This window comes from Danio rerio, chromosome 6 (assembly GCF_052040795.2).
Source record: "Danio rerio strain M-AB ecotype USA chromosome 6, GRCz13ab, whole genome shotgun sequence".
NCBI classification, from domain to species: domain Eukaryota; kingdom Metazoa; phylum Chordata; class Actinopteri; order Cypriniformes; family Danionidae; genus Danio; species Danio rerio.
Genome location: NC_141026.1, coordinates 45,961,036 through 45,984,560, shown reverse-complemented (window position 1 = coordinate 45,984,560; position 23,525 = coordinate 45,961,036). Strand labels below are relative to the sequence as shown.

General features: G+C 34.1%; 1 protein-coding gene across 35 annotated transcripts in view; it reads left to right on the top strand.

Annotated features, from left to right (window-relative positions):
- The window catches only part of foxp1b (forkhead box P1b), a 289,418-nt gene that overhangs the window by 17,797 nt on the left and 248,096 nt on the right, over nucleotides 1-23,525 (top strand). For all 35 annotated transcript variants that reach the window (XR_015492852.1, XR_015492847.1, XR_015492853.1 and 32 more), the window contains 1 exon segment: nucleotides 12,057-12,160. The gene's annotated coding sequence lies outside the window, so the exon portion shown is untranslated.

Here is a 23,525-nt window from a genome sequence, read left to right as displayed (position 1 = left end):
TATGTGGTTGCTAAGGTGTGGCAGATGTTTGAGCATTGTTGTTTAATAATCTGAAAAACCATCATTACCCCCAATAAATGTTCTTCGGTGGATTGTTTGCAGCACCTGAGTTTCTTAGATTTTTTTCATTATTAACTTTTTTTTATCAATTTGTAGTTAATTTCAAATTGAGGAGAGATGATTGTTCAATCATTATTTTTAAATTATATATTTAAAAAAACACTAATTTAAAAATGTAGACTTTATACTAGTGATGAGAAATTCGGATAATTTTACTGACTCAGACCTTTTTAGTCTCATTCAGCGAGGTGAAAGAATCTTTTTTTCCGAGTAATTTCGTTTGTTTTGCCAAAATATTATTCAAATGTTATGAGTTGCTTCCAAACTCATCTACAAACTATAGCTGCGTCTCAAATGGCACACTATACACTGCACTCATGAACTGTGTATGCACTTACACACTCAACAACAGCATACATGTATGTTGTTGTACTAAGTGAAAATTCAAACCGTTTCCCTGATGAAATAAATGACCAAACTCTCAAATAATACCTGCCATGAGTATAACCGCATTTACCATTGCAGGGCTCGAAATTAACCTTTTTGCTTGGTAGCACCGGTGCTCCTAACTTTAAAAACTTAGGCGCATCAGCCAAAATTTAGTCGCACACACCAATTATAAGCAGCGTTACTACAAGTTTTATACAAACAGATTTATTGCATCTGAAATCAACAGTAATCAAACTAACAAGCAAATATATATATATATATATATATATATATATATATATATATATATATATATGTATATATATATGCAAGCGTGAGGAAAAGAAATGCCGTTATCCAAAGAAAATACATTTTTATAACAGAACTGAATGACCAAAAGCATACACGGAGCGCTCACCGGCCCTGCACGCACTGCTTGAATAAATCGGTTAACGGTATAACTCTGCTGTTCTCACAAGTGGTGTCTGATATTGCACTGATGCTTTTGACATATACTGTACCTTATTATATGCATACATGTTAATAGCAATACCGGTCTTTTTATGAGTAGCGATATTAGTTTACTCAGTGTAAGCCCGTTTGCGATGGTGTACATGGTGTTCAATTTTACATATTGCTGCCACTAGCACGGCGGACAGGCTGGTGATTATATGAAGGATTAAACAGAAGCTCTCGTGCTAAATGTGGCAAACAGTTACCTGAAAACTCCATCCCACTGACTTCAAGCCAACGGAAGTATTTTATCCACTCTTGGAAAAGTGTAGATGGTGGATTAACATTCAGCACATGATCACTAGTAAGATGTGTTATTTGTATATAGGTGGTTTCTAAAACAAAATCTTATTTGAAATCTAGTGTTATCTTCGTTCTCATCTTCAGCGCTTTAGTTTTTCGCGATAGTAGTCATCCCAAGCAAGAAGGCAGTGATTGACAGCTGATATTAACCAATCATTTGCGTTCAGTGCTAGAGCAGTGGTGGGCCAATAAGAAGAGAGCGAAGGCGGGGCAAGCATTACGGACTTGGCTTTTACTGCAGCAAGTCGACATGACAACTGTTTTAAACCATTTGCGAGCGCTGCGTTTCGCGTTTAAGTGCAGACAAAGAGCTTAGAGATGCATTCCGCGTGTCTCCCGAATCCGCGCATGTGGTCAACATTTTGCAGTAAAAACTGGTCGCACACAACGATTTTTAGCACTCGCACAAGTGCTCCCGAATATATTTTGAGGTCGCATAAATAAAATTTCATGTGCATATGCGACCAAAATGGTCGAAATTTCAAGCCCTGCATTGGGAGGGGCTATAATCCCTCTCGTAGAAGAATTTTGCTTTCACCATCTAAAATAAATAAAATTATCCAACATGTGCGCCTGATAGCTTTACCACTTCTGCTACATGAGCAAACCTGCGGTCATTGAGTGCGTGAAGTGTCCATCATTACACACTTCATTTTACCGGCTGAATGAGTGCATCATCCGGGTAATTAAAGTGCACTTGTTATTTTTAGAGTTTTCAGTGTGAACGCACTACTTGCACTATTTATACTACAAAATGGCGTAGAATAGCGCATAAGTATGTGATTTGGGACGCAGCTTATATCATAACACAAACAAGTAATATCTAGAATGCTGTAAGAAATGGAAAATGTCTTCTGACAGCTCTTCAAATTTAAGAGGTTTGTTCACTTCACACAGACAGTCCCATATTAGCTTAACCGATGCACACAGTCTGACCCAAAAGGAGCCATGATTAGTTCACCATTCGAGTCTTAAGCTCCATCCCAAATGGCACACTATATAAACTGCACTTATCCACTATGTACTTATGTACTTACATATTCAACAGCATAGTATATGTATGTAGTGTCGTCCCAAATGGAACACTAATGTTTTTTTACTAAGCGGAAATTTAAACCGTTTCCCATGAGGTTGGACAGTTGCCAAATTAGCGAAATAATAAATGACCAAAGTACCAAATAATACCTGCCATGAGTATAACCGCATTCACGATTGGGAGGTGCTATAATCACTCTTGTAGGAGAATTCTGCTTTTAGAATCCAAAATAAAGTAAACCAACATGTGTGCCTGATAGCTCCGCCTCTTCCACTACGTGAGCAAAGCTGCGGTCGTTGAGTGACACATTTAATTGAGTCCTAAGTTCCGCACTTCATTTTAACAGTTGAATAAGTGCATCATCCAGGTAATTAAGAGAAATTAAGAGAAATTGAGAAATGAACTGATCAAAGAGAAAATGAGAAATGAGAAATGAACTGATCAAATTTTTTCCGGCTCTAAATTCATATGATTGGCTTCTTTCTTTTACATGGTGAAAGAACGACCCAAACCCAATAGAAGACTCGAAAAAGGAACACATATTCTACCCCACCTGCACAAATGTGCGCATTTGCAATTGAACGAATCTAAGATTCTTTCAGAACAAACAAATCGTTCAAGAACGACCCATCACTACTTTATACAACAGTTCTTGCTAATTGGAATAACACTTTTTGAGTCACATTTTAGTTTATGTAGATTAGTGTCAAAAGAGTGTGTTTTGTCATAATTCATTCATTTTTTTAAATTTATAAAAACATAAATTCTTTCAGTAAACAAATCTGCCTGTCTTCATGAGTGAGTCAATGATTCACTCAATAAGTCAATTCTCTTAAATACACTGATTGATTTAGAAGTGCAACAAAAGAAAAAGAAAAAAATGCGTGTGTCATTGAATCATTCATTCAGCCAATTTGCTGAAACAGATTCATTCAGTAATCTTAAATAGAGAGTGGGTCATTGATTGATTTATCCAGTTGATTCGTAACGTCGAGGTAGTGAAACTGTTTTTAAGAGTCATTGAACCATTCCCTCAGCAAAATGACCTAAACAGAATCATTCAGTAAATAACAAAACAAGTCATTAATTTGATGAATGATTCAATTTTCTCAGACACGCTGCTCTATTTAATAATGAAAGAAATAGAGTAATTCATTCATTCAAGCAATCACTTCGTAAAGGGAATGAAACACTCATTTGTTGTCTGACCAATGGCATCTGCAGGAATTGTTTTTGGACATTTGTGTGAAAAATATTCATTTATGTAGTACGTGACTGTTTTGTGATAGTGTCATTTATAAAATATTAGGTAGGTGAATTGCTCAGAGTATTTTTCATTAGTCACTATGTGGGGAAACTTGACAAACAAATAAGTGGCAATTATCAAAATACTCTAAAGTGGCTGGTAACTGGTTTCTGTCGAAGACTGACAGGGCTGGCAATTTGTGCGAAATGGGTGGATTAAAACCACATGTTGGAGATGCCGAGGGGTGTTGTGTTGAGCAGCTGGAATGCCACCAAAAAAAAAAAAAAAAAGAGCTGCGTCAAACCTGAGCAAGTTCTTTTGTGGCCAGAGGATCATGTTATTGCTGAGAGGTTAATCATTTATATATTGAGCATACCTTTGCAATGTTGCACTTTTGCATAATGATTATATACATGTATGTATGTATGTGTGTGTGTGTGTGTGTATGTATATGTATATATATATATAAATATATATGTATATGTGTGTGTGTGTGTGTGTGTGTGTGTGTATGTATATATATGTATATATATATGTATATATATATGTATATATATATATATATATATATATATATATATATATGTATATATATGTATATGGCTGATTCCAGCGTTATGGACGTGACATTTGCAGTAAAAAAATGAAACGTATATTCTCAGAGAAGGTATATGTTAACAGTATATTGAAATATATGTTTATATTTTTCTTACCCCTTAACCACGGAGTTCAGGCATCAAAAAAATATCAGTCTATGCAGGTGTTTTATATTTAAAATGACGGCAAAATGAATGCGTTACGGACGTGACAAAAAAAAGACATGAGTTTTGTGAGTTGACATACTTTGTGAAAATTCTGTGAATGAAAATGCAGAAGACAAAAAAATATATAACAGTCAAAAGGATAAGGGTTGGCTCTGCATGGGACATATATAATTAATTGTATTTAGTTTTTCATTTTTGCATTAATGAGGAAAAACTATCGTTACGGACGTGACTTGTCTTCGTTACGGACGTGACTGCTCTGAAATTGACAGTTGACACATTACGAAAATCAGATAAATGCTTTCAAAACTTGACCAAAGACCTATTTGTGGATATCTGTTGGCTGTGTAAACCAATAAACTTTAACCTCTGAGACATCTGAATGGTAAGGTTGCACAATTAATCAAACTTAAATAGATATCACCTTGCTATATTTAATTCATATTATGGCATGTGTGTTGTTAAAGGTTAACGCACGTTCGAATGTTCAAAACTCAATTCGGTAACAATGTTGCATGCTAACATGGTGCTTTTATACTCTGAATAATATAGAATTTATAATAAACATAATCAGCTATAATGGGCCTATGTTTAGCAGGCTCCTAAAGTTAGTGTTTCCAGACAAACTTGAATTAAATCATTGCCCGACTGTTGCGCAAGACCGTGTCTACGTGGAGAATATTTAAAATCTAGTTTTGTCACAGATATGGCAATATTATATTTGACAAAGTTTATTTTAGTTTATTCTAGTTAATGTGTTAGTTGATGGAATAAATAATTTAATTTCTCCACTCGCGCTTGCTTTCTTTTTCTCGTCGGCAGTCACTTCAGGACAGGTTGCAAAAAGTTCATACGCACCAGGGTGAGAGAGAAAACTTTAAAACTTAAGAAAGGTTTTGTGTAGGCTATGTTAAACAAGCATAGAAAAATAGTCATTGGTTGTAGGCATGTACGATGGATGACTATAATGTTTATATTTTAGGCTATAGTTCATAACCGATTGTGTAAAATATTGAATTAAATATTTACAGCTGCAGGTCCTATCGATTTTCTAACAAATTTAATACTCATATAATGTAGTTAAAGCTTAGATCAATATCAAGATTTTATTCTTATTTTATTCTTATTCTTATTAAAATAATTTTAATAAGCACTCAAGCGCATTTGCCATTTTATTTAAAAAATTTAATTATGAAAACATTGACAGCAACACTCGCGCACAATAGACCAGCTGATTCAGTTGTTATCTATAGTGACATTCAAAAGAGCACTGTGCTCCTTTTCTTCTTGTCAACATAAAATGCATTGCGGAGCGCCTCACGTCTCTGGAATGAAGAAGCGCGTTCGTTGTGATCGGCTTTTATGAGCAACACATATTTGTTAACTCGCATGACAGTAACACGTGCAAACACACGTGCTTACAGATGTTTTTTTGCCAAAAAATCAAAATGAAAGAAGGATTTTCTGGCCACAGTTTGACACAGGAGTTGACGAACCAGCGCTGATCCTGGTCGTCTGTGCTGCCTGGAGCCGCGTCATAAACTCAACTAGGCATATTCATGATTTAGTGCAGACTACTATCAACAAACCACCCTTTTTTCCATTTCGAAAATAACAGTTATTAATAGTTCTTATATACATTTTAAATAGCCTAATCTACAAATCAAACAAAGACAAATATTTTATAACTTCGCACCAAACTGATGCTTTCATTTTACAGCTTATAAAACATGTATGCAAATTAATGCAGTATCACATGTAAATAACAAAATTGTTATATGCTTAGCCTATACTTTACAAAATGTATAGGTTCAAAGCCTTATGGTTCATTGTCATTATATTTCACTATAGGCAGCGCGTGCGCACATGAACCGCAAGTAAGACGGAGGAAATAGGTCATTATGGCCAATTATGGCAATATGTAAAATGTTGTTTTCTTATTAAACATTTATTTCTGAAATGTTACTAAAGTGGTTTATAGTTAAATGAAATGTTCAGTTCTTGATATAACATATATGTTATGTAATGTAAGTCAGTAATTGTAATGCAGCATCATAATGAACAAATATGCGCTAGTCATTGGCTTAAATTAATAAGGAGTTCAAAAATGGTCACGTCCGTAACGCAAAATTGTGGTTGTTTAGAGCAAAGACCTGAGATGAGTTGGCGATCATAATTAGTATGGACATATTTTGGCTTTGTATACAAAGTTTCATTTTATTTGTTATAATATTTATTCCACAATATAAACTTTTTCATTAAATCGTTACGGACGTGACACGTGACCGAAGCTGCGTGATGTCTTAAATATGTAGCTCATAAATCAAAAGGGCAATAATGTTATGAAAAAGTAAGGATAATTATTTATACTACAGACTCCAATCCTTCTGCAGAATGATTACTGTTAACATAAAGCATGGAAAAGGTGAGTCTTTAACCCCTTTTTTGAAAGCACGAAAAGTGGTTGGATGATAATGAAAATTAGCATTGGCACAATCCTCATATTTCATGGATAAACAAAACAATTTCCTTAAAAATTCAACAAGAGCACATCATAACAATAAAATATAGACCTTAATAAGCAAATTGAAATAGGTTTTGTTATTTTGGTCAAAAGTTTATTTTTTCATGATAAGGTTGACATTTTCATGGAATTGGTCATATATATATGTATATATATATGTATATATATATGTATATATATATATATATATATATATATATATATATATATATATATATATATATATATATATATATATATATATATATATATATATATGTATATATATATATATATATATATGTGTATATGTCAGTGTATGTATTTACGGTTGAAGTCAGAATTATTAGCCCTCCTAAATTATTAGCCCCCATGTATAGTTTTCCCCAATTTCTGTTTAACAAAAATAATATTTTTCAACACATTTCTAAACATAGTAGTTTTAATAACTCATTTCTAATAGCTAATTTATTTTATCTTTGCCATGATGACAGTCAATAACATTTTAATAGATATTTTTCAAGATACTAGTGTTTAGCTTAAAAAGACATTGAAAGGACAAGTTGGGATAATTAGGCAAATGTTTGTATAATGATGTTTTTTTCTGTAGACGATCGGGGGAAAAATATAGCTTAAGGGAGCTAATTATATTGACCTTAAATGTTTATTAAAAAAAAAAAAAACTGATTTTATTTTAGCCGAGATAACTTTCTCCTGAAGAAAAAAATATTATAGGAAATACTGCGAAAATATTGTGTTTCTTGCTTTAAACGTAATTTAGGAAATATTTAAAAGGGAAAAATACTTTTACAGGAGGACTAATAATTTCAACTTTATATATAAATGTAAAAAATATGACAACATCATTATCTTTTAATGTTTTTATGTTACTTTTTAACTACTTTTTAAAAGTTATTAAGGTTTCAACTAAATATTTTAGCCCAGTGGTTCTCAGCATTTTACCACGGATTGTGGGGGCGGGGGATGGAAGGTTCGTAGGTTGCTACATGACCATCAACTGTTTTCTTACAGGATGACAAGCTGACAAAACATTGCTGTCACTCTGAAGTTTTATTTATGGCGAAATTTACAAAGCACTGCAGTGTTTGGTTGTTCTGTGTTTGTTTGAGATAATTAGTCTACAAAAATGTGTATATTCCATACAAGCTGAACGGTCAGTTCTTTTCACGTGTCACGCCGCACACCTTCATTGGAAATAACGAACTTAAGCAAAAAAGCGATATGCAAATGCCCCCTAAAAGGCCGCCATCATTTGCGATATCCAGCAGTTGATCTTCTTGTACAGACATAGTGGATTCATTTGTTGACCGGTAGCGGTTTGCTGGCCGGTGATTGAAGAGCAGTTTTAAGCTACAAAGTTTAGTTAATGTTTGATCAATGAGATGATTAAAATGTTAATTTGAATCAACTAAAAATAAAATTAAAGCAGCAAGAATATTTGTAACCGTCCACACAACAAGATCACATATGATTTTTTCCCCTTTGTCTTCTTCCTGCTGGTAAAGCTGACAAAGCTTGTCTGATTTCTTTTTGTGAGATTTGGGTGATCCATCTTTATACTGGAGTGGTTTTCACCTTTTTTTTTCACTTTCACCTGCCCTGACTTCTTCAAATACTACAGTACTCCTCTTTCCCTCTCTCACTGTCTTTCTTTCCTTTTTTACCTGTAGCAATTTCCTGTTGCCCCTTTTAAACTCTCTATTTTGGGAGTTCAGTGATGTGAGAGTCATAAATACCGGCGAGGGGGCAGAGGGTCTTTTGGGATCGTGTATTTTCTGCAGCAATGACAAGAACGCGGGCGGCTAATCAGAGCGGCTCTTATCTGAAGCTGCTCAGCGCCCGATGCGGAACAGAGGAATGCGGCCAGCTAAGGGGGTTAGCGCTAGCTCAATTCCACACACAGGAATGACATGGAGATGAAGCTGTAATGCAAGGGTTGACTTTTATCGAGTCTGGTGAGGACAGACTGAATATGTGGCACTTCAGGAGGGCATAGGCATGATTTGGATATTTACTGAAAAGTGTTTTTTCCTGACATCTTTATTTATTTAATATAAAGATGAGGTTTGAATTCTTAGCCATCCTGATTTAATAGCCCCCCTAGATCTTTTTCCTCCATTTCTGTTTAAAGGAAATAAGTTTTTTTTTTTAAACACATTTCTTAATGTGATAGTTTTAATAACTCATTTCTACTGTAATAACTGATTTCTTTAGTCTTTGCCATGATGACAGTAAATAGTATTTTACTAGAAATTTTCAAGAAATTAGTATTCAGTTTAAACCTTAAAGTGCTTAATTTAAAGGCTTAACTTGCTTAATTAGGTTAATATAGGCAAGTTTTTGTATAACAGTTGATTGTTCTGTAGTCAATAAAAAATATTGCTTAAGTGGGCTAATAATATCAAAAAGGTTTTAAAAAAAAAATCAAAACTACTTTTATTCTAGCTGAAATAAAACAATTAAGACTTTCTCCAGAATAAAACGTGTTATAGAAATACTGTGAATAGTTCTTTGCTCTGTTAAACATCATTTGGGAAATATTTGAAAAATAAAACAAAATTCACAGGAGGGCTAATAATTAATTCAAGTCTATACTGTGTGATTAAATACATATTTTTTGTTAAATTATTGTATCTAAAAATTAATAAAAAGAGTCTGTTGCATTTAATGTGTACTTAACATGCCTTACAGAATGTTGTTTAATATGAGGTAACTATATGGGTTAAGATTAGGTTTAGATGTAGGTTTAGGGATAGTACCTTGTTATTACCTGCTTTGTGTTATGACTGTGATAAGTGCATAGTATACGCACGCCAAACAGCACTGTGGGACTGCGGTCCCACTTTATATTCAGTGGGCTTAAGCACTATGTACTTACATTTAAATTAATCATTTCGTACAATACACTTTTTGTGAGCATCTTTTAGTGTATTTTTTAAATAGTTGTATCTTTAATATTTTCTAATATCTGTAATTATTTTGGTTGACTCACCCATACATTCTTAACCCACAGTTTAATTTAATATTTTAATTTAAATGTATTTTATATTTTTAAATTTGATTAAATTTAATTACATTTGAATTAATTCTATATATTTTTAATTTTATTTAATTGTTTTTTTTACATTGTTTAGTTTAAGTTTATTTTAAGTTTAAGTTTAGTTTAGTTGTCTTCAAAGCCACTTATATTATGAGGGCTAAATAGACTTCCCAAAATTAGCATTTAAAGCATTATTATTAAATTACAAAAATATGATTTTAAGATAAAATTTTATATTCAGTTTTCCTCCTGTTAAACATCTTTAATATTTTTAAAACTTTTTTTTTTTACAGATTAATATCTTATGTTATAGTAATATTATTGACTTTTATTTTTTTTACAGATTAATTTCTTATGTTATAGTAATATTATTATCTGCAATTACATTTATAATTATACAGTTGACCTATCCATACACTTAACCTTTTATTTATGTAGTATTAAGCACTTACATATGCAAATCACAAAATGGCTACCAAAATTGTCATTTCTTCAGTACTATTTTTTTTTTATTAAACCACTATTCAGTTAAAAAAATATAAAGAATTATTCATTCAGCCAACAAGTCAGAATTATTAGCCCCCCTTTGATTTTTTTTCTTTTTAAAATATTTTTAAAATAATGTTTAAACCAAAGCTTTTATATGTTTAAAATAATGTTTACAGTATGTCTGATAATAATTTTTTTCTGGGGAAAGTTTTACTAGTTTTTATTTTGGCTAGAATAAAAGCAGTATTTGATTTTAAAAAAACCTTATTCGGGTCAATATTATTAGCCCCTTTAAGCTACATATTTTTTTCAATAGTCTACAGAACAAACCATTGTTATACAGTAACTTGACTAATTACCCTAACCTGCCTAGTTAACCTACTGTAATTAATCTAGTTTAGCCTTTAAATGTCACTTTAAGCTGTATAGAAGTGTCTTGAAAAACATCTAGTAAAATATTATTTTCTGTCATGGCAAAGATAAAATAAATCAGTTAGTAGAAATTAGTTATTATAACTATTATGCTTAGAAACGTGTTGGAAAAAAATCTTCTCTGCGTTAAACAGAACTTGGGGAAAAAATAAACTGTGGGGCTAATAATTCAGACTTCAACTGTATGTATAATAGAGGAGTAATAATTTTATATTTAGTTTTCCTCTTGCTTACATACAACATACAAAATATGAAAACGTATAGTATTTTCATGTTTAGTTACCATTAACATATCTTTCTTTGTTTTCTTATTGTGTCACAAGAAATCAATGTGCCATGATCATTTAAAAAAATGTAGATAAAATAAAACAAGTGTGTTAAAATTGTGGCAATATTTATGATATCTGCTTATTTGAATGCCTTCAAAATACTTTTAGACACATCACAAATATTCAATCTATCATCCAGTCTTTTGTTCAATACGACAGTAGTCAAACAATTTGCCCTCAAAATGCCACTACGAGGACCTTTGTCGGGTTTCCGAGGACAGGCAGTCCTCTTCTTTTTCTTCGCTTTCTGTTTTCTCTTTTTTTTCTCACCTTCTAGCATTCTTTACCCCCTCCTTTTTGCTTTTGCTTTTTCTTTTTGCCTCACTGTCGCTTTTAATGAGAAGACACTTGGGTAAATGCTGACCTCCACAAAAAGCATTTTTACCACGCAAATCACCTCCACTGATGCTGATTGGCCATAGCTACGTGTCACCGACTTACGGGATCTGACAAAGCGTTCCAAAGAATTCACTCTTAGTGTGTGTGTGTGTGTGTGTGTGTGTGGCCTCAGCGTTTCTTTAAATGAGTCGTCCCTCCAGTCAGTGTCATTCATCAGAACAGCAATGCAGATTGGAGCTGATTATCAGATGCTCCATGTAAATATCACCAGTGTCAGAAATGCTTGTCTGTTGAAAATCTGAAAATGTGTTAAGATGCATTTAGGTCACTTCTGGAATTAATTTGTCACCAAATTAAGCATTTGTGGTCGGATTTCATCACGTTTTTGCCATTTTCCTTTCTCGTTTGAGTCATCATCCAGGTTTATGTGGGTTGAGTGAATTTAAGGGACTTCCCCCACCTTTAGAGAATGGTATCAATTCCTGTTTGTAATTTTGCTGATGTTAATACGCACTTGTGTGTCTCTCTCTTTTTACTCATTTTGTATTTCAGATTGAACTGGCTGTGGCACATCCAATGGTTCCACCCCTTTGGTCCCTTCTCTGAGTTCTGATTGGAACAATGGAAGGCCAGTCTCCTCCAAACAAGTGACTCTGGTATGTTACTTTCAGAATTCTTTTCCTTGAAGCTATGCAGTGTTTTATGCTGTGCTATATTTGCATTGCGGTTATAAGGATATACATAATGCATCTGGGTCTGGCTACAACCAGAGATTTTATTTTATTTTATATATCTTTTATAGTCATAGGGTTTTATCACATGCATTTCAGTGAAGTATCACATTTGTTAAAGAGGATTCTCGTAAAGTGTTTTAGAGTTATTTTTTCACTTGAAGGAATTAATATGTTGTTGACATACTGTCGTTTGGTTATGGAAGATTTAAAAAACAAATCTTTTAAGACATTATTTATGGTGGCACAGTGGCTCAATGGTTAGCACTGTTCTTTCACAGCAAGCATGTTGCTGGTTTAAGTCCCGGCTGGACCTGTAGGCATTTCTGTGTGGAGTTTGCATGCTTTTACAGTGTGTGTATGGGTTTCCTCCGGGTGCTCCAGTTTCCCCCACAGTCCAAAGACATGCGCTATAAGTGAATTGAATAAACTAAATTGAACGTTTTGTGTGAATATGAGAGTGTATGTTTCCCAATACTGGGTTACAGCTGGAAGGGCATGCACTGCGCGAAACATATGCTGAATTAGTTGGCGGTTCATTCTGCTGTGAAAATAAGGATAAGGAAAATAAGTGAACGAATAAAGGCATTATTTAAAAAAAAAACAATTTCTGAAACTTTACACTTCAGTGGAGTCTCTGATCTCTAATTTATTGTATCAGAAACTGTTGATTGATTGATGTATGAGATAGGGCTGTGCAATTTAATCAAATTTCAATCGCTATTTAGATTCACCTGCTCAGAGTAAAAGAAAAAAAGAGAAAAAGTAAAAACAAATAGGAATGCGCTGAAAAGTGGGATTATAGCATCTGCTGCTTTTGAAGCATTAATAGATGAACTAATAACAAAGAAAAGCAGCATTTGTACTATGGGAATATTTTGTTTTCAAAGTCACAGACACCAAACAAAAACAGGTCATTTTTAAGAGCTGTTGCAGAAGTGTTGCCTCTGCTCACAGATTATTGAGCTGAAGCTTAACTACAAAACTAAATCGTAAATTAAATTGCAATATCTGTTGAAAAAAGAAACAATTGCAATTTAGATATTTTCCCTAAATCACTCAACCCTAGTATGAGACAAAATCAGATGTTATGTGAAGTCACCTCTAGAATATTTTTTTCAGGACAAAAATTAGTATTATTATTATTATCTCCATTAGCATTAGCTTTTATTTAGGGTGATATACCAGTATTGATAATATATGTAATGTTTAAGAAATGAAATATCATCTTATAATCTAGCAGCATTGTGGAGCAGTAACCTGACACATGTCTTGTTCCAATTTAGTTCATCTAATTCCCCTATTTCACATTTCTTTGAACTGTGGGGAAAACTGGAGCACCCAGAGAAAACCCACGTGAACACGGGGAGAACATGCAAACTCTACACACCAATGCCAGCTGGCCCAGTCTGGACTTGAACCAGCAGCCTTCTTGTTGTGAGGCAACAGTGCTAACCACTGAGCCACTGTGTCACCCTTATTTTGTTTAGTTTATTAATTATTATTTTTATTGTAGATATCACAATATGTAGTTATTCAGAATTTGTTAGCCACAGTAATCATGTGGTAAGAAATCTGATACTGTGATGCGATACTGACACATACTTTTAATCTTATTGTGGGCATGTGATCAGATTAAACACAGTCATTATTTGATTTTGTAAAAAATCATAAAAATCTTAATAAAGGATACTTCATTAAGTCTCAGTTTATTCTCAATGCTATCTAGGAGAAAAAAAAAACATTAAAGAGACATTAAAGAGATCTCTTCTTTCTTGTGTACTTGAAGAGTAATCTTGAAACCCCAAAATTCTTAAGATCTTTTTTTATCTGGCCTGTTTTTGTTCTCTGTACGCAAATGTTGACACTTCAGCCCATTTGCCTTTGACCCACTTTTCGTGTCACTGTCCCTTCACACTTTTGCTTTGCTGTCATACTCTCGTCTTCCTATCTTCTTCACTTTTTCTGCCTCGTGCTTGTACATTTGTGACTGGCAGACCATTTTCTGCACTGTAGACCTGGCACGATGCCAGTCCCCGCCTTTGCCCCCGATCAGAAGCAAACGTGACATTTGTGCAGAGGTAATAGAATCCTTGCGCAATTAAATCCCCAACTGCGAAGCGAAGTCGCTCCTTCCATCCCTCCATCCCTCGCCTTTCCTTTCATCCGCAGGAGGGAAGGCCGTGATGATGAGACCATCTCAGCACGTCTCCCTTCTTCTCTGCTCTCCACGTCACTTTTTGTTTTTAACTTCGCCACATAAACATCCCTCCGCCTGGCAATTAATTACCACAAATGTCAATTAACCCCCTTCCTACTAAAAAAAAAGCCCATAATATCGTAGGAGAATTAAATTTCAATTATAAAAATTACATTGGAAGGCGGCAGCATTAAATTGCTTTAATGAATTGTGCTGAAGGTGACAGTTGTTATTTTGCAGCCCGTCGTGGCAGGAGACCCTTCGCCAGCTCTGATACAATGTGAAGTGGAGGATGAATAGAGGAAAACAGAAGGATGGGAATGAAATGAGTGTTGAGAGGATGCATTTCCTGCAGTAACGGTAGCCGTAGCTGTACGTAATGCCTCATTTGTGGGATACAGCGGGCAATGGCGTGAATCATTGTTCTGTGCCAGCGAGAGAAAGCACTTAGGGGTCTCTCTTTCTTTCTTTCTCTCTCTCTCTCTCTCTCTCTCTCTCTCTCTCTCTCTCTCTCTCTCTCTCTCTCTCTGTCTTTTTATCTCTTTTCCTTATTTGACTCGCACAACTGCTGATGGCGCATTTGCGCACTGGTTGTGCTCTGGGACCGTTCATCCATACGTTATCTTGTTTAAAGGAGCAATACAACTCCTATATGTCATTCCAAACCTGTGTGACTATTTCTTCTTTCCCATGCTGATTGTTCACATGATGGTTTTGAGTTTCAAGAAGTCGCAAGGAAAGGTGAAAGTATCAGAAGCATGTTACATATGACTCACGTGCTATATTACAGGTCTTTTGAGTTCTTGTGAAAGATCTTTATCAGGGACAGACCAAAATATGAGTCATTTTTGGTGACTTTGGATCATTGACAAGGTCACTGACAAATCAATTCATCGATCAATACAAATTGGATAACACTTTACAATAAGGTTGCATTAGTTGACGTTAGTTAATGCATTAGTTAACATGAATTAACAAAGAATAACATATCTATTAAGCATTACTTAATCTTTGGTAACTTTAACTAGTACTTAATATTTGTTAATGGTATTTTACCCATATTCTAATGCATCTCTTTACATGAACAGCTTGATCCGTTAATGATTACTTACTCATACACTAATGTATTTGTTAACTTGACCTAATAATGAACAACAACTCAATTTATTTCTAGAGCACTTTTTAACAAACCACATTGGGTACCAAAGTGCTGTACATAAAAACAGATAAAACGCATGCAAACATACCAGAACCAAAATACATAAACTCACAACACATGATTAAAAGCTAAAGAAAATAAGTGTGTTTTCAGTGACCTCTGAAAAGACTCAAAAGTTGGATCTGTTCTTAAGGAGGGTGAAAGATCGTTCCAAAGTCTTGGAGCTGCTACTGAAAAAGCTTTATCACCTCAACATTTCAAGCGTGATCGTGGAACTTGCAAAATAAAGTCGATCCTTAGAGCGAAGAGATCTCTCAGGTTGGTGTATATTAATTAGCTCAGAAATATACTCGGGGGCCAGGCCATGGAGGGATCTAAAAACATACAGCAGTACTTCTGTACTGGTTTCTCTACACTGGCTGCCAATCCAGTTTAGAATTCAGTACAGTGTATTGTGTTCGTTTTTTTGTGCCAACACATTTATTCACAGTTCTGAATTCTTGTTCATGAAAACTTATGTTAATTAATGAATTGGTTAACATGAACAAAAAAAAAATCTTTGGTTATGTTAACTACTCGTTAACTAATGCACACTTTAGTACATAATTGGTAGAGTTTATGATAAGTTCATAGTTCCTGGTCAATGTCGAGCTCTAAATCGATTCTCTAGTTGTGTGCATCTCAGCTTCACCTGTTATTCATGCTTGTTAACTCTTTACTAACATGATTTATCATTAACAAAGCATTTATTAATGACATTACGGACATTATTGTCAAGTGTACACGATTCCAACATTACCTAATGTTTTACTAACATTGGGTTATTCTTTATTAACATGACTTATTGCTAACCCAACAAAAACCAATGTTACTAACATCTGTGGGTTTATTAAAACAGTGATTATTGATTTTCTTGGACCCCAACTTCAATCAAAACCATGTATCCAACATCTTTTCAGAAGGCTAAGTAATGCTTAATAGATGCATTTATCTTTGTTAATTCATGTTAACTAATGCATTAACTAATGTTAAACAATATAACATTGTCGAGTGTTACCAAAAATTGATTTATATTTCTTAAAAATGTATTTATTTAATTTAATATGCACTCTTTATTTCTGACACTTCAAACTGTGATCGTATGCATACATGAGTTTGTATGGAGGCATGAATAGTTGCAAAAATAAAGAGATCATTCATTTGTTTTTTTGTTTTTTTTCTCACCAGAGTTGAAGGTTCATTTAATGCAACAGTAAAATGGATGTTACCATTTCCTCATCATCTTTTGTGGATAATAAACTTTGGAAAGTCTCAGCATACACTTGCACTTGAGTTAGACTAGATTAAGATGTCTCCACCTATTTCCACCATCAGCGATTAACATCTCATTTTGCTGACAATGATGTTTCTCGTTCATCTGATTGTGAAATAATTGAGAGAATTATTAAATTTGACCTTGATGCTCATCATATTTAAGTTTTATCCTATAGCAGGAGGAAATCGCAAGATGAGATCTCTATAACATCACTTTATTTCTGATTTACAGCAGTTAGATTAAATGGAAAGTGAGTTGATTCAGGATCGACAGACTTGCAGTGGGGAGAATAAGTTTTCAGCATGTCACTGTTTTTCTCAGAAAACATATTTCTTTTCATATTTTCATATTTCTCCCAACATATTACCTTTTCAATGTAATTGTCAGTGTTTGAAGACCCATATTTTGGGCAAGATTTATGCTGCAAATACAATAGTGTTGCTTCTTTTTAAATAATAAAAAGAAATCAAAATGTAGCGCTAATACACCTAATTAATTGTAATAAAGTAACACAACTGATTTTGTAATTCTGTTGGAATCAGTATTTCTATTGATTTATTACAATTAATATTTAAAAAAATATATAAAAATGACATATTTCATTTTGAACGTCTGAAATTAAATGATCTGTGCTATTATATCCCCATTAATTTTTTAGCTTCACGCACTTACCGTATGAAGACTTTTTATTATTTATGTGTAATTGGTTTGTTTTCGTTCTAGAAGTAACATCTGCGACAACTTTGAACTTTGATGCATAACCCTTCAGCAATAAAATTATCCAGACAGACAAATTATTGTAATTGTATGATTGGCAATCAGTCAGTTGGGCAAAAAAATGCTGTTTAGTGAATTGAGAGCAGATCGAATCATGTTTTGGCTAGTTGCTTATTTGTGGCTGTGCAATTAACAACAGCCCAGCAGACCCACACATAGTTCAAGACCACCCCGACGGCCATGAAAATGGAAGCACTGTGTGATGTTTTTCTTTTTCCAAGCATCTGCTTATTGACTGCCATCCACAGGGCCGGACACACGCACACACGCACACACATTTACATTGGGCCTGCAGCTCTGTGACCAGGCCACTGAAACCCTACACTCATTTAACAGAGGCTCAACATAACGCCCACTTCACAACTTAACACAACACACACACACACACACACACACACACACACACACACACACACACACACACACACACACACACACACACACACACTTAGAAGTTCATTAGATCAGTATCCTGTCTTAATTGCCTCCATGTAACACACACCACAGGCTAATGCAGGGGGTCTCAAGGCTGGATTTGTTCACCTCTCTCAGGACTGTATTTGGAAATGCCTTTGTTGTGCTTAGATTACACGTCCTTGTTGTTGCGGCCCGTTTGTTTCCCATCTTGACGTCTTTCTGCTAATTGTTTGATTTCACTTTTCTGTGGTAAGACTTCAGATTATTTGATAAACAAACTTGCATATTCATTTTTAAGTATGTGTCATTTTCTTAGAAAAAGTCAGTGATGAATCTGTTCATTAGTCATGCGTTTTCTTGCATCTTTTTTTCATTTGCCACAAGGTGATACTTAATAAACTCAAAACTATTTCATAGTTGTTTCTGCAGTGAAAATATATACAAATTGTCTAATAGCTGTCATTTAGAGGCTCAATTTCTTTCAAATTTGAATCATGCTTCTTGTTTAGTCATTGATCGAATAAGATCAAAAGAGAAAATTGTTAAATGGGTCCTATTAGGATCTTTATCATTTTAAACTTTGACATTTCAGCTTGAAAAAAGCACCAAAGCTATTCTATGTCGGTGAACAATGTTCCTAAAACCTTAGTTTTGAATCATGAGATTGTGGGCCTCTTGTACAGGGTTTTACTTAGAACATCCAGATCTTTAGGGGTCCTAGAAATGCTGATTCACTGTTTCAACCTCTCATCTGTATCTTTAATCTTCACAAGCACATGTAACCTCTTGTTAGAAAGTAATTCTGTCATTCTGAGTTTATAATAGTCCAAAAGGTGATGATGAAAGCTAAACATGGCAGTTAGTTCATGTTTTAGGTTGCTGAAAGGATCATTTGGTTCTCTTTTGTTTTTACATGCTTCACTCTCGCGTTTGTCTGTTTCTGAAAGGATGTCAGAAGCCCCTCAAGAATTACAATCAAGTTATAAGCATCAGCTCAAGAAGTTTGTTATTTCAAATATAGATACGCATGTGAGATCTTTGGAGAAAGTGAAACCACTCATGCTTAGATGGCTTCGTAAACAACAACAGGACACGGCAGATTCTGTTCTTCTTGGCTTTGTGGCTGTTCATCAAGATGGCGACAAGGTTAATTTAAGCTTGTGTCAACCATGGCTTGTTATTATATGTATATATTATTATGATGTAATGTTTCGGCTTTGTATTGAGAAATTGTCGCTTTTTTTGTTTTCATTCTCCTGACTCGTGTACAAGCTAGTGATGTTCCTCTGTAAACCAATATTGTTCAGCTGCTCGCTGCTCGTCTTGCTCCTCTCTTAGAAAAGGGTATCCAAAAAGTGGTATACTGTAGTACGGTTCACTTTTTGGCACCTTTTGACAGTGGTAATGGCCATAAATGTCTACCGAACTTTACCGTACTATACCGTACCACTACCGTACCAGCCATAATATACTTTCTGAAATGCAATGAAAGAATTAACATAAAATTTTTAACGTGGGTTCACCTGAAAGCCAATTTTGTGTAAGTCATATCTACATGTACATCTACAGGAGCTTTAACTGACAAGGCTTTAAAATGCATAAGAAATTATAATGTTTGTAGCTTTAACAAAGATTCATTCTTAATCATAATGAATCATTGTTAAAGCTACAAACATCATAATTTTTATAATTTTTAAAGCCTTGTCAGCCAAAGCTCCTGTAAATGTATATATAGACGCTTTTTTTTTTTTTACATTGGATTTCATTAGATTACATTAGGATACATTGGATACATTAGATCAGTTTCTATTACTGAATTCACAAAGCACTGCACATTTAGTTTGTATATTTGTTTGGTTGTTATCCTAGCAATGCTATATATTTATATATAGCATATACTACAGTTGTAGTCAGAATTATAAGCCCCCCTTTGAATTTTTTTTAAAATTATTTGAATATTTCCTAAATGATGTTTAAAAGAGCAAGGAAGTTTTCACAGTATGTCTGACAATATTTTTTTCTTTTTGAGAAAGTCTTATTTGTTTTATTTCCGCTAGAATAAAATCAGTTTTTAATTTTTTTTTAAAAGCCTTTTTAATGTCAATATTATTAGGCCTTTTAAGTTATATATGTTTTTTGATAGTCTACAGAACAAATCATTGGTATACCTGAACTTGCCTAAATAACCTAACCTGCCTAGTTAACCTATTTAACCTAGTTAAGCCTTTACATGTCACTTTCGAAGTGTCTTGAAAAATATATAGTAAATATTATGTACTGTCATCATGGCAAAGATAAAATAAATCAGTTATTAGAAATGAGTTATTAAAACTCACATTTAGAAATGTGTTTGAAAAGTCTTCCCCAATTTCTGGTTAATGGAGAGAAAAAACAAACGTGGGCTACTAATTCACAGTGGGTAGCACCTTCACCTCACAGCAAGAAGGTTGCTGGTTCGAGCCTTGGCTGGGTCAGTTGGCATTTCTGTGTGCCGTTTGCATGTTCTCCCTGTGTTCCATGGGTTTTCTTCCGGATGCTCCAGTTTCCCCCACAGTCTAAAGACATGCGGTACAGGTGAATTGGGTAGGCTAAATTGTCTGTAGTGTATGAGTGTGAATGGGTGTGTATGGATGTTACCCAGAGATGAGTTGCGGCTGGAAGGGCATCCGCTGTGTGAAACTTGCGCTGGATAAGTTGGCTGTTTATTCCATTGTGTCTACCCCAGATTAATAAAGGGACGGTAACACTTTACGATAAGGTTCATTAGTTAATGCATCTACTAATTATGAACAACACATGTACAGCATTTATTAATCATAATTGAACATTTACTAATGTAATATTTACACCCAAGTCCATGCTTGTTAACATTAGTTAATGCACCATGAGTTAACATGAACTAACAATGAACTACTGTGTTTTCATTAAGTAACGTTAAGTAAAATGAACAAATATAGTAGTAAATGTATTGTTCATTGTTTGTTCATGATAGTAAATGCATTAATTAACATTAACTAATGAACCTTATTGTAAAGTGTGACCAAAGGGACTAAGCAGAAAAGAAAATGAATGTATGGATAATAATTCAGGGTGGCTCATAATTCTGATTTCAACTGTATGTGTATTGATGAAATGGGACAATGTCAGTTTTTTTTTTTTTGGAATATTTTACAACCCTATTTTATAGCAAACATTTAATTTTATTGTTAGGGTATTTTGCTTAAGATTTACCTAGAAAGAAGACAACCTATTAGATTAATCTTTTTAGGTGCAACAATTGCAATATTATCATCACATGTCATTAGTGATTTTCTATCATTAAGTGTGTTAAATCAGCTCCACAGTTTAACAGCAAATCATTGTAATATTACCGGCTACCTCTATGGATTTTATTCAGTCTTATTCACTGTCCCTTTTCCGCCTTTACAAATGCTTGCAGTTACACCTAGCTTCCTAACTTCCTGTTTCTCTGGATGCCTGACCGGCGCTGGGCCTATGTTGTAATGATAAATATCAGGAAAAGAGCACAAGTATAGGATGGAGTCAGCTGGCCCTGTCTGTGTGTGTGTGTCTGTGTGTGTGTGTATATTTGTGTGTCTATGTGTGTGTGTAGGAAACAGCAAAGCAACTTGCAGCAAATTAACGCCCATATCTCTTATCTCTCTCCTCTCTTTTCACTTTCCTGTTTGGACTTGAAGGTGATTGGAGGCACAGGCTGTGACAGTTGACGGAAACAGAGAGAGAGTTGTTTGAGGTTTATAAAATCTTTAATCAATCATTAAATTACACATTTACTACAATTAAAGCAAATATAGTTCAAAGATAATCACCAATTAAATAATGAGTCGTTTTTGCAAGATACAAAAGGACAGTTACTGTTCACACAAACCAAAGAAAGAAAGAGAGAGAGAAATAAAAAAAGAAAGTATTTGTTTACAGTGTGATGCTAGGTAAAGATGTGGTTTCACACAGGATGTGCCCCTCTGCTTTGGGCTGACGAGGACAGGCTGGAGATTGGGTTGTTGACCTATATTGTGAACTGGTCTAGATTTTGGGCTTGATTCACCAGCACACCCTCAACAGTGTTTCTCTTTTAGGGTGCAGAGAGATGAGAGCAGGTTAGAGCAGGTCAAAAAAGAGGGCATGGAAAGGACGGTTGAGAGTGTGTGAGCGTGAGGGGGGTTTAATTGTCTCCGATATGTTAAAAGGTCATGTGTTGTTTTTTCTTCAATCTTTTACCTTTCTTGTCACCGCAGTGAACCAAATGCAGTCCCACAAGCTGAATCAAACAGCCCACCACTGCTCTATTGCATTGAATCAGCGATTAGCATGTGCCACTCCTAGTCATTCGAGGTGGATGTTCTTAGCAAACCATAAAAACCATCAACATGCGCATGCAAATCAGATACACCCATTTTTTTGTAAAACTTTCTACTGCTAGTGGAACCAATATTAATGTCTTTTTCACTTTACATCAGTGTTTTGTTCTTGGCGCACAAAACATTTTATTTATGCACTTGTCAGTTTGGAGATTTTGGGCTTTTAAAATTTTTATTACTTCATTCTGATCTCTATAATAAAGGTTTTTTTATTTATTTATTTATTTTTTTTTTTACAATGGGTCATGTACATATGTAATTAACTTGATTATTATTATTATATACATACTCCTAATAAATTATACAATTTTTTTACTCTATTTTCTGAGTTATGAAAAACACACCCAAATTCCCCTCCGTAAAAACATTTAATTCCAAAAAAAAAATAGGTTAAAAAAAGAAGCAAGAAGTTGAACCTGACTTTATCCAGTTTATTGTTATTTTTGTGTGCACAAATGTACACCACTGGACAAGTTTGGGGTCAGGTGTTTTTTCATTTTTTATTTATTTATTGTTTTTACGAACATTGTTCATCAAGACGACATTTATTAAATGTAAAAAACTGGTTAAATTGTTAAATATTTATTAAAATTTTAAACTGCTTTCTTGTATGTAGTTTCAAATGAAATGATTACTCCAGTCATTATTGAAAAAAAAATTATAATAATAATTATTATTAGAGTGTTTGTGGAAGGATTATGAGTCTGAAGACTGGAGTAATGAAGCTGAAAATTAATCTTTAAAATCAGTGGAGTAAATTAATTAAATAATAAACTACTTTTTTTAAACAGTTATTTCATAGTACAATAACATATTTCATAATTTGTACTGTATTTTTGATGTAATAAATCCAGCATTGGGGGGCAGAATAAGCTTATTCATTCATTTATTCATTCATTCATAAATTTTCTTTTTGCCTTTTATTAATCTGGGGTTGCCACATTAGAATGAACTGCCAATTTATCCAGCACATGTTTTACGCAGCAGCTGCCCTTCCAGCCGCAATGTATCCATACATACTTATTCACACACATACACTGCAA